The following is an 8,944-nucleotide window of genomic DNA, read 5'->3' on the forward strand; positions in this document are numbered from 1 at the left end:
CCGGCGGCACTTCCACTAAAGTCCTTCCTTACACTCTGAAAAACGCTGCTGTAGCATATCTTCAATGTCACTACCTCTCTTTTAAATCCAGCTCTTTGCAGCCTGACAAACTGAATGCGTGCATCACTGTTGGCTGACCTGGTTCAAGCTGCAGCGGCTCACTTCACACGCCTGCAACTTTAAAACGGTCTCGTTGCATCACAAATCTTTGGTCTAAACTGAGAATAAAGAAAGATAAGCAATGCTTGCTGCAGATGCTGGTATTTTTACTTCATGGTTGTCCTGTAATATCTTGAAATAAGACATTTGTTGATGAATGTGGTTTATATGTGGAGTAATTACAATTTTAGACAACAAACCAGACACATGCACCTGCGAAGATTTGAGCTTTTGCGGTAGAATTTCTTCAACGCATTGTTCCTTTGTCCGTCAATATGAAATCAAACGCAACACTGAAGTGGCATGAGGGAGAAATCATGGCTGCATTAAAACCCCCGGGATGTTGTAGGCCTCCTGCCTCCGATAGATCCAGACTACGGTGACGTTTTAGCATCGTAAAGACACTTCCAAAGAAGGAATCCTCCTAAACCAGAGTCACACTTGAATTTTTCTGTTTTCTTTGGGTGAACATTTTCCTCTATCGATGCCTCTCTCAGCTGTTTTAGTAACCCGGTGTGGAGAAAAAGCAGCTGAGCAGATGCTAACCGTAAAGGGACGTGTTCCCCTTGCCGCTCTGTTTCTGCTCTCTGAATCGGCGCCGCTCCCACGACAATGTTGAAGAAAATAGACGCCCGACAGTGGGTTTGTGTTCTTCTGTGCTCGCTCAGACAGCTGTACCTCACCTGACAGCTCCGGGACTATTGTAAGAGTCTTCCACCTTGTTGTCGAGGTTTCATTCTGAAAGCACGTGGACTTTACAATAGCTCTGTCTGAGTCCCAGCGTTGGCTCCAGGCTCAGCGCTCGTCTGTGAAAGAGGACATAAAGGTGAGCATGGGGCCGGATGTTGGTAGGGCTGAACTCTGTTTTCTGTCACAGCATGGCTCACACATATTTAGAGGCCTACTTACTCTCCACGATGATAATATCTGCTTATTTGTGTGTTTAAACCCTTTCTTTTATTTATACTGGATGGTCTACGTGTTGCAAGGTTTGTTATGTTATTGTTTCGGTTGTTGTCGCAGAACATGGTATGAATCAGACACATTTCAGTTATAGCCTTCAATTCAAAACATAATAAAAGTTTTATAAATACAGCAGCGTCCATGGTCTTTTATTTATCTCTAACCTTTGACCCTCGCCCCCTTGTAAATTTATGGTTGAGGCCAGTATGTCAAGAAATCAGACATGCAGATAAGTGTTAATAAAAAAATCATTTTTTTTTACTTTCACTGCTTCAAATCTCTTCAACAACTTCAACCCTGACCACAAAATAAATAAATACATTAATTAATAAAAAAAAAAAATTCAAAGTTACACCCTTTTTATGCCAGTTATTGTACACCATGTCACTGTTATTTTTTATGGTTAAAAAAAAACACAAAAACACCATATTTCCCACATAAAATGATCTAGATAAAAAAACTTTTTCAAAATAAATTCAGTCTGGGCCATGTCAGTGATGAGTAGTTAAACTGATTTTGATGCAGTGAAATTTTTTTGTGGTGCCAAATTCCTTTCCTTAGCTCCATCTGTCCTTGTACATCCATACTCTGGACATACAGAAAACTGTTAATAAAACACACTTTTTTCAATTTATTTTAACTTTCACTGACTCAGATCTATTCCACAACTTCAACCCTGACCACTAAAAAAAAAAAAAAATCAATGTTTCAGCCTTTTATGCCAGTTATTGTCCACTGTGCCTATGACTGATAGCATCCATGCTAAACAGATGAGTCTATCACAGCCAAAAACACGCCAGTGCTACCCTCCTTTTCTCAGCCTCCTCCTCTACCAAATCATATGAGAGTGAATGCATTTGTTCATGTTAGGTTTATTTTATGTACAGGCATAAAAAATCAGAGGAAATATGTAGGATATGAATCAAGAGCACACGCATTTCCACCTCTAACCAAAATGTGACTGTGATTATGCTCATTACTTGCATGTACAGTGCTTAACAAGTGTATCAGACCAGCTGTCATCTCTGTCTCAGAGACCATCCAGCATCATGAAGTGCTTTAATGCCGACTCTTTCATTGTCAGTCAGCTCTCCACGTTTTACCATTTTGAAAAGGAATGAGGAATTTCAAACTGAATTCACCCAAATCTGAGCTGGCTCACTGGGCTTCTCTGAGAAGTCAGAAATGAATCAAGCATAACATTCAACCACTAAAACTCATTTTTCTGTTCAGGAATGACAGTAAATAACTATAATTTGACATATTAATGGATGGATGCATGGATAACAATAATAATTCTATTTTAGCATTAAAATATCATTTGGGTGAAAGAGCTCCTACATATTGGTGTATTAACCATTGCAGAAACATCAAAAATTTGGGCAGGGACATGTAAGAATCATGTGACAGGTCATCCTGATGACGTTTATTTCAACATAGTAAGTGCTGCAAATACCCGTGGTCTTGTTTATAAAGAATTTTGTTATTTGTGCTTTATTGTGTATTTTTACAAACCCATCACTGCAACAAAAAAGTGCTCTGAAACATGGTTTATGTCTGAAATGTTAGTTTAACTCCCCAGATTTTATACGCAAAAAGAATGATAGATCGATCTTATCCGGTTTCAAATCTACCGCCAATCAAAAATGAACATGCTAATCATAGCGCTGGCGGTATGCTGGGCTCTAGAGGGTTAATGCCATTTTGGAAAAATTGACCCACATGTTTAAATGATAAAAACACAAAATATGAAATATTTTCTTTATACTTAACACAAACTGTTTTTGTTTTTGGTGGGGAGTTATTCCACCCTTTGTTACTGCCTCCTTGGTATCAAAAGCCACTTAAGAGTTCAACAGGTGCAATTCCTTATTTATCATTCAGCACCATGAAACTAGAAGACAATAAATCACAATTAGCCTTTCAAATAGGCATACACAGTGCATTATACAAACTCATTTAACAAACATTTCATATTGATGATTGATCCTTTCACCTTAAAACACATCTCAAATGCGCTCATGCATGAAACTAACAATAAACACTATCACACATCTGCTTATACAAAATACAGTCATTAAAAACAAGGTGAAGATAACATGTTCAAACAAACAAACAAACAAACAAACGTACCTCGCTCCGCTTACCAAGGGCCAAAACCTTTCCATATGTGGCTGGAGACCCGGTATCAGCTGTGCCCATGAGCCGACAGCGACTTCCCTCACAGCTTGAACAAACACATTTCTAAAATCAAACCCTTTACATGAACAAACTGACGGTAACTGATCATGCTCAACAACACCTGCTCTGGTGGTGAGGCCGGTGTGTGGGAACGCTAATTCAAACTCTTTATACAAGTTCCGGGGCGTCGGCTTCCGCCCGGAACGTGAGTAACAAATACCCAAAACAAAAAGCACTGATGGCCACTAACACCCTTGGTTATGTCATTAGACCGCAGCAGACGTTTGCAGTATGACCGGCCAAAAATGACAAAACAACAAATAAATAAAGACGGAAATATAGAAATGAATAAAAAATGGGGAAAGTGTTGATGTTCCCGAACTGGCATTAACCTCCTGAGACCTGAGCCTTTGACTGGAGAGCATTTTTATTTTCTCCCATTTATTTGGGAAAAATATTGTCAGATAAGTGAAAATATCAGCCTTGTCGTTAAACAGGATTTTCTTGGAAATTTTTCCTTTCCAAAACCCCCTAAAATTCCATGATTAAAATAATGTCTCTGAAAATACTAAGACATATTTTTAAAGTACCCAAATACTTCTTTAGATAATACTCGAATCTTTCAGTGAAAATTCATCAGAAAGCCCGAAAATTCCAATAAAAATTACCCAAAAAATTCCATGCAAATTTCAGAAAATTTCAAGCAAATTCCCCAAATACTAAAGTAAATTCCCCCTTCAATTTCTTGGAAAACTCTAGATATATTTTCAAGAAACATTCTCCAAAATTCCATGAAAATGATGGAAATAACCCAAACCCCCTCAAGTTTTCTAAGAAAAATGCAGAAAAATTCAAATGACAATCCGGAAGCCCAAATTCCCAATCCAACTTCCCAAAAAATTCCTAATAATTTCCCCATATTCCCATGAAAGTGCATTATTAAAATTAAAATGAACTGAAAGCTATGAAACCCTCCAATCGTATCCTCTTATTTCAATAAAAAAAAACTTTGATAAATTCCAAGCAAATTCCCTAAAATATCCAGACAGCAAATTATCCCAGCATTTCAAGCAAATACCTTAAACTTGAACGGACATTTTAACAATTATTACATCAATTCTAATACCAAAAATGATTGCTATAATGTAGGAAAGCCAAAATGTAATGTCCTCATATGCGGATGCAGGGTCTTAGGAGGTTAAAAACACAAACTAAACATCCTTGATGCTCCATAAAAGTAACCTGCGTTACTGACATGAATGGACATTAACGTCTCTTTCCCCGTCATTTTCCTACCAATAAACAATGACAACGTGATATGAAGTCGGCATAGTTACAAATTCACGGTGTGACGTCACCATTTTCTCTACATCAGTTTCCGTAGTGTAGTGGTTATCACGTTCGCCTAACACGCGAAAGGTCCCCGGTTCGAAACCGGGCGGAAACATCTTTATGCTTTCGTAACAATGTTGAAGTTCTTCAAAATTCACTCTTATGTTCATTCAGTGTTCTTTTAATGTTTCTGATCATGTTACCGTATTCCGTAATCTAAAGAGAAGATGTAATAGACAGATCTGGGATATTTCCTATCCTCATCTATGCAAAGCTTCCTTCATTTATGTGGTAACAGCGCCCTCGTGTGGTGGTGGTTGGTGGTGGTTATAGTACAGACGGGGATCCTCAGCTCGTCTCCTTTGCTTGCTGACGATCTCATAAACGGAAAATAGCTCTGCCATTTTTTTCAAATATTAAAGTCGAGCAGTAATTTCACTCAAATTAAAATGCACATAAAGCAACATTAATAGTGTCGTCACTCATGTAATACACTCTTTTGGCCATTGAGGAGATTTGGTGGCGCTCTTTCACCCTTTTGGATGACAGGATTTACAGCATGATAGAAAACAACATTAAAACGGTGCTTTACAAGCTTTTGCCTTTTTGCATAAAGCACTACTAAGAACAAATTAAAATCTCAAGGTTAGGGTTAGGGTTAGTGATACTTGTTAAACCTTCACAGTGAAATATGATCTGTTATTATTATAAAAACAAGAGAATATGAATCACCAAAAAGATTGATGTTTACCATAAAGCGTAATTAAGCCTTAATTTAAAACCTACACATATTTTGTAACCTTTCTTCATTCCCTGTAATAAAGATGTCCCTCCCCGTCGGGGAATCGAACCCCGGTCTTCCGCGTGACAGGCGGAGATACTGTCCACTATACTAACGAGGATTGGCTATCAACAAAAATGGTATGCGGCCAGAATTGGGGCTCTATTCCAGAGCTTACGGTAGAAAGAAATCTAGGTCTAAAGGTCAGCATCCAAAACAGAGTGACTAATCGGAGTTTTACACGGTCGAAGGATAAAATTAACAAATGTATCTAAACACAAACACTTTAACAAACTCTGTTAATCTACGACGTTATGAAAAATACTATCATTCTTTATTTCCTTTTAATTTGTTTACTCTGGAACAGGAACAAAACAAATATTTCCTCATAAATTGTCTGAGTATTACGGTACTTTTGGCGTGGTTGAAGAACATTCTAAGACCGTCAAAATTTCGATCATCTTCAGCAGACTATGAAACTGACATTCATTAATCAAAATTGACTAAATAACGTTGATTAATGCAGCCGTGATTGAAAAAAGGGCCCTATAGAGACGCTCAAGCAAAATATAAATAAATCTATATTATGATAAAAATTCTTTTTTTTTTTTGTATTTGAAGCCCTTGAAGTCATGACAAATGACAAAGCAATAACACTTCTGGACATTTTAAACGAATATAATCTACAATAAAAGCCACAGTTTTTTATTTAATTATTATTATTATTTTTAAATTTGTTATATTATTTATTTCCATTTATTCATTTTACTATCTAATTGTTGTTTTATTAACTCAGGGTTTGGTCAACTATTTACTAACCAGTTCAGTAAATCCTTAGAAAAAAAAGAAAAAGTCTCCCCGTCGGGGAATCGAACCCCGGTCTTCCGCGTGACAGGCGGAGATACTGTCCACTATACTAACGAGGATTAGCTATGTTGGGAAATGGTATGCGGCGAGAATTGGGGCTCTATTCCAGAGTTTACGGTGGAAAGAAATCTAGGTCTAAAGGTCAGCATCCAAACAGAGTGACTAGTCGGAGTTTTACGCGGTTAAAGTTTAATTATAAACTCTTATTAACTCTAAATTTATCAGAGCCACCTCCATTGGAAGCTTCACTGTGAATACACTGTTTGTTGCCTATAAGCTATTGACAATCCGTTTTACCCAACATTTAAATGAGTAATAAATTTTAACATCTCAGACTGGAACTTTCGCCTTGGACACAGGACTTATGCGCATGGATTATCGTAACACACACTGTTAAAAAGAAGATGAGTCGTGCGTTTCAAATGATGGTTTTATCTCCTATTTGTCCTGCCCTTAAGTGCATAATGTACGCTCTCTCTCTCTCTCTCAATATAGGCCTATTAAAGGTCAATAAAGTCCAATAGGCTGAACTCTTATTTACAGGAAAGCTTTTAACAACAATCAAATATATATATTACTTTATTCCTTCCAACAATGAGGAGCACCAATATCTGCTCAGCACAAGGCAATAAAGCTACACAATAAACAACAGAATGACGACAGCACGTCAAAAGCAAAATGCAAACAAGCTTTAGCAACACAAAGGTGCTGAAATTGTCAAAATATTATCGTCTGCATGGGTTAATATGCTGGCCTGTTGCAACTGCATGTACTGATAATGCATAGAAAAATAACAGCTATGCACCATAAGTCTAATAACCTCATTTAGACTTGAACAGCAGGTGTGGGACAGCACAGACAGCAGCTCTATGCCATTAGGATCACCTCATTACTCCCAAACATGACTGTAGAATATAATTATGATTTTATCACAGGTGAAATGAAGCCTACCTTTAGATCTTATTTAATATTCTAATTATCTGAGACACAGAATTTTGGGTTTTCATTTCTGTAAGCCATAATCATCAACATTTCAAGAAATAAAGGCTTGAAATATTTCACTCTATGTGTAACAAGTCTATATAATATATGGGTTTCACTTTCAAAAAAGAGAGACAAAAAATACTGAATTTTTCACGATAATCTTATTTTTTGAGATGTACCTGTATATTCACTACCCTAAAAATTGTCAGGCAAGGGCAGAGCCCTCGCACCTCAGGGGTTGCGTGGTGTACTTTAAGGTCCAGGGTGGCACAGAGACTGAAAACATATCTTTGCAAGAGCCACAATCCAATAGTTATAATAATAATAAATGATTAAAAAAAGATTAGTTCAATGTATTTTATATTAGGTATAACTAAGAAATCAGAGATAAAACACATTTAGAGTTTATAAATATTAGAGAGCATGCAGAGAGCTTACCTTAAACTCTGTTGTTTCGTGGAGAATTCTGTGGCTCAGCGTTTGGTTGACTATTTACCTGCTTGTTTGGAAGATTGATTAAATCCAGGGAAAAGCATTCCTCCCCGTCAGGGAATCGAACCCCAGTCTACCGGTGGCCAGCCGCCAATAGCCGAAGGAGACAAAATCAGTGAACAGGAGGCTTTTCAGACAGGTATGGGTTCGAAACCAGCTCGAGGCACACAAAATTTCTAAGAACTGATCCAGAATTACTGGATAGATTGTCAGTGCATCTTTAAGTGGATAAACTTTGATGATTAATGCAATTACATACATATATTTAGGGACAAGTGTTTTAATTCTTAATCTATTTGAATGAAAATAAAATACTGACTTATAGTGTAACTATGTAAAGTTTGTTGACTTTAAGTAAACATTATAATTAACTACACACACCTTATGCATTAAACCTGGCACAAAACGATTCAAATCTGGCCCAGAGAGTAGAGTGGCACTCTCAATTTATAAATAATATAATATATAATATATAATGTAACATTGAAATTATGCATACTCTCCAAAATTAGCTTCAGTGTTACTATTAAAATGATTAAATTAAGACAGTGGTGAGATGCAAATGAGTATTAGTTAACATTTTCACTAGGCTAGCTATTTCTTGGTGGTGATCCTCTGTTTTGGTCAAAAATAGCACACTTTGAAAATGCAGCAAAACAAGTAAAAGTCCTTAATAACAACCCTATTAAATATAAAGTCTCCAAATATTAAACATTAAAGAGTAAGGTAAATTATCTGCAGTGCAGTTAAATAACCATGGCCATTGGTTAAAAACTATATCTGTTGATTTACTTTTTTATTTTACAGCCATATTAATATTTGATTTTTCTTACTGCTGTAAATGCTTCAGGTTTCAAAGGAGTAAAGTCCCTGAGTAAATCTTGTGAGTCTTGTTTTAGTACCAATAGCAAGTAAACCAGAACAGTAATGCCTTCAAGATTTTTTATTAGACAGTGATAAAACTACACAGCCATTCACAGGATGCAAAAAAGCAGAGCTGATAATAATTTACATTTCACTGCAATTACGTTATTAAGGTGCTTAAAATGAATCACCAAAGGCTGCCGACATGTAAGGAACAGTCAAATACTTTTCACAGTTACAAATAGTTGGTAAACAAATAACTAACCTATAAGGTAGGGCTGGACAATTAATTGAATTTTGATCGTGATTTCAATTTTGGCC

At 36.6% G+C, this 8,944-nt stretch overlaps 3 non-coding genes across 3 annotated transcripts; 1 reads left to right on the plus strand and 2 right to left on the minus strand.

The window, feature by feature from the left end:
• The first annotated feature begins 4,677 nt into the window (after positions 1-4,677).
• On the plus strand, positions 4,678-4,750 carry trnav-aac. The gene has a single exon. It is a non-coding gene; the product is annotated as a tRNA-Val (tRNA).
• A 715-nt stretch (positions 4,751-5,465) lies between these two features.
• trnad-guc lies at positions 5,466-5,537 on the minus strand. Its single transcript has one exon. It is a non-coding gene; the product is annotated as a tRNA-Asp (tRNA).
• Positions 5,538-6,270: 733 nt separating this feature from the next.
• trnad-guc lies at positions 6,271-6,342 on the minus strand. Its single transcript has one exon. It is a non-coding gene; the product is annotated as a tRNA-Asp (tRNA).
• Positions 6,343-8,944: the final 2,602 nt, after the last annotated feature.

This window comes from Cheilinus undulatus, linkage group 3 (assembly GCF_018320785.1).
Source record: "Cheilinus undulatus linkage group 3, ASM1832078v1, whole genome shotgun sequence".
Classification (NCBI taxonomy): Eukaryota; Metazoa; Chordata; class Actinopteri; order Labriformes; family Labridae; genus Cheilinus; species Cheilinus undulatus.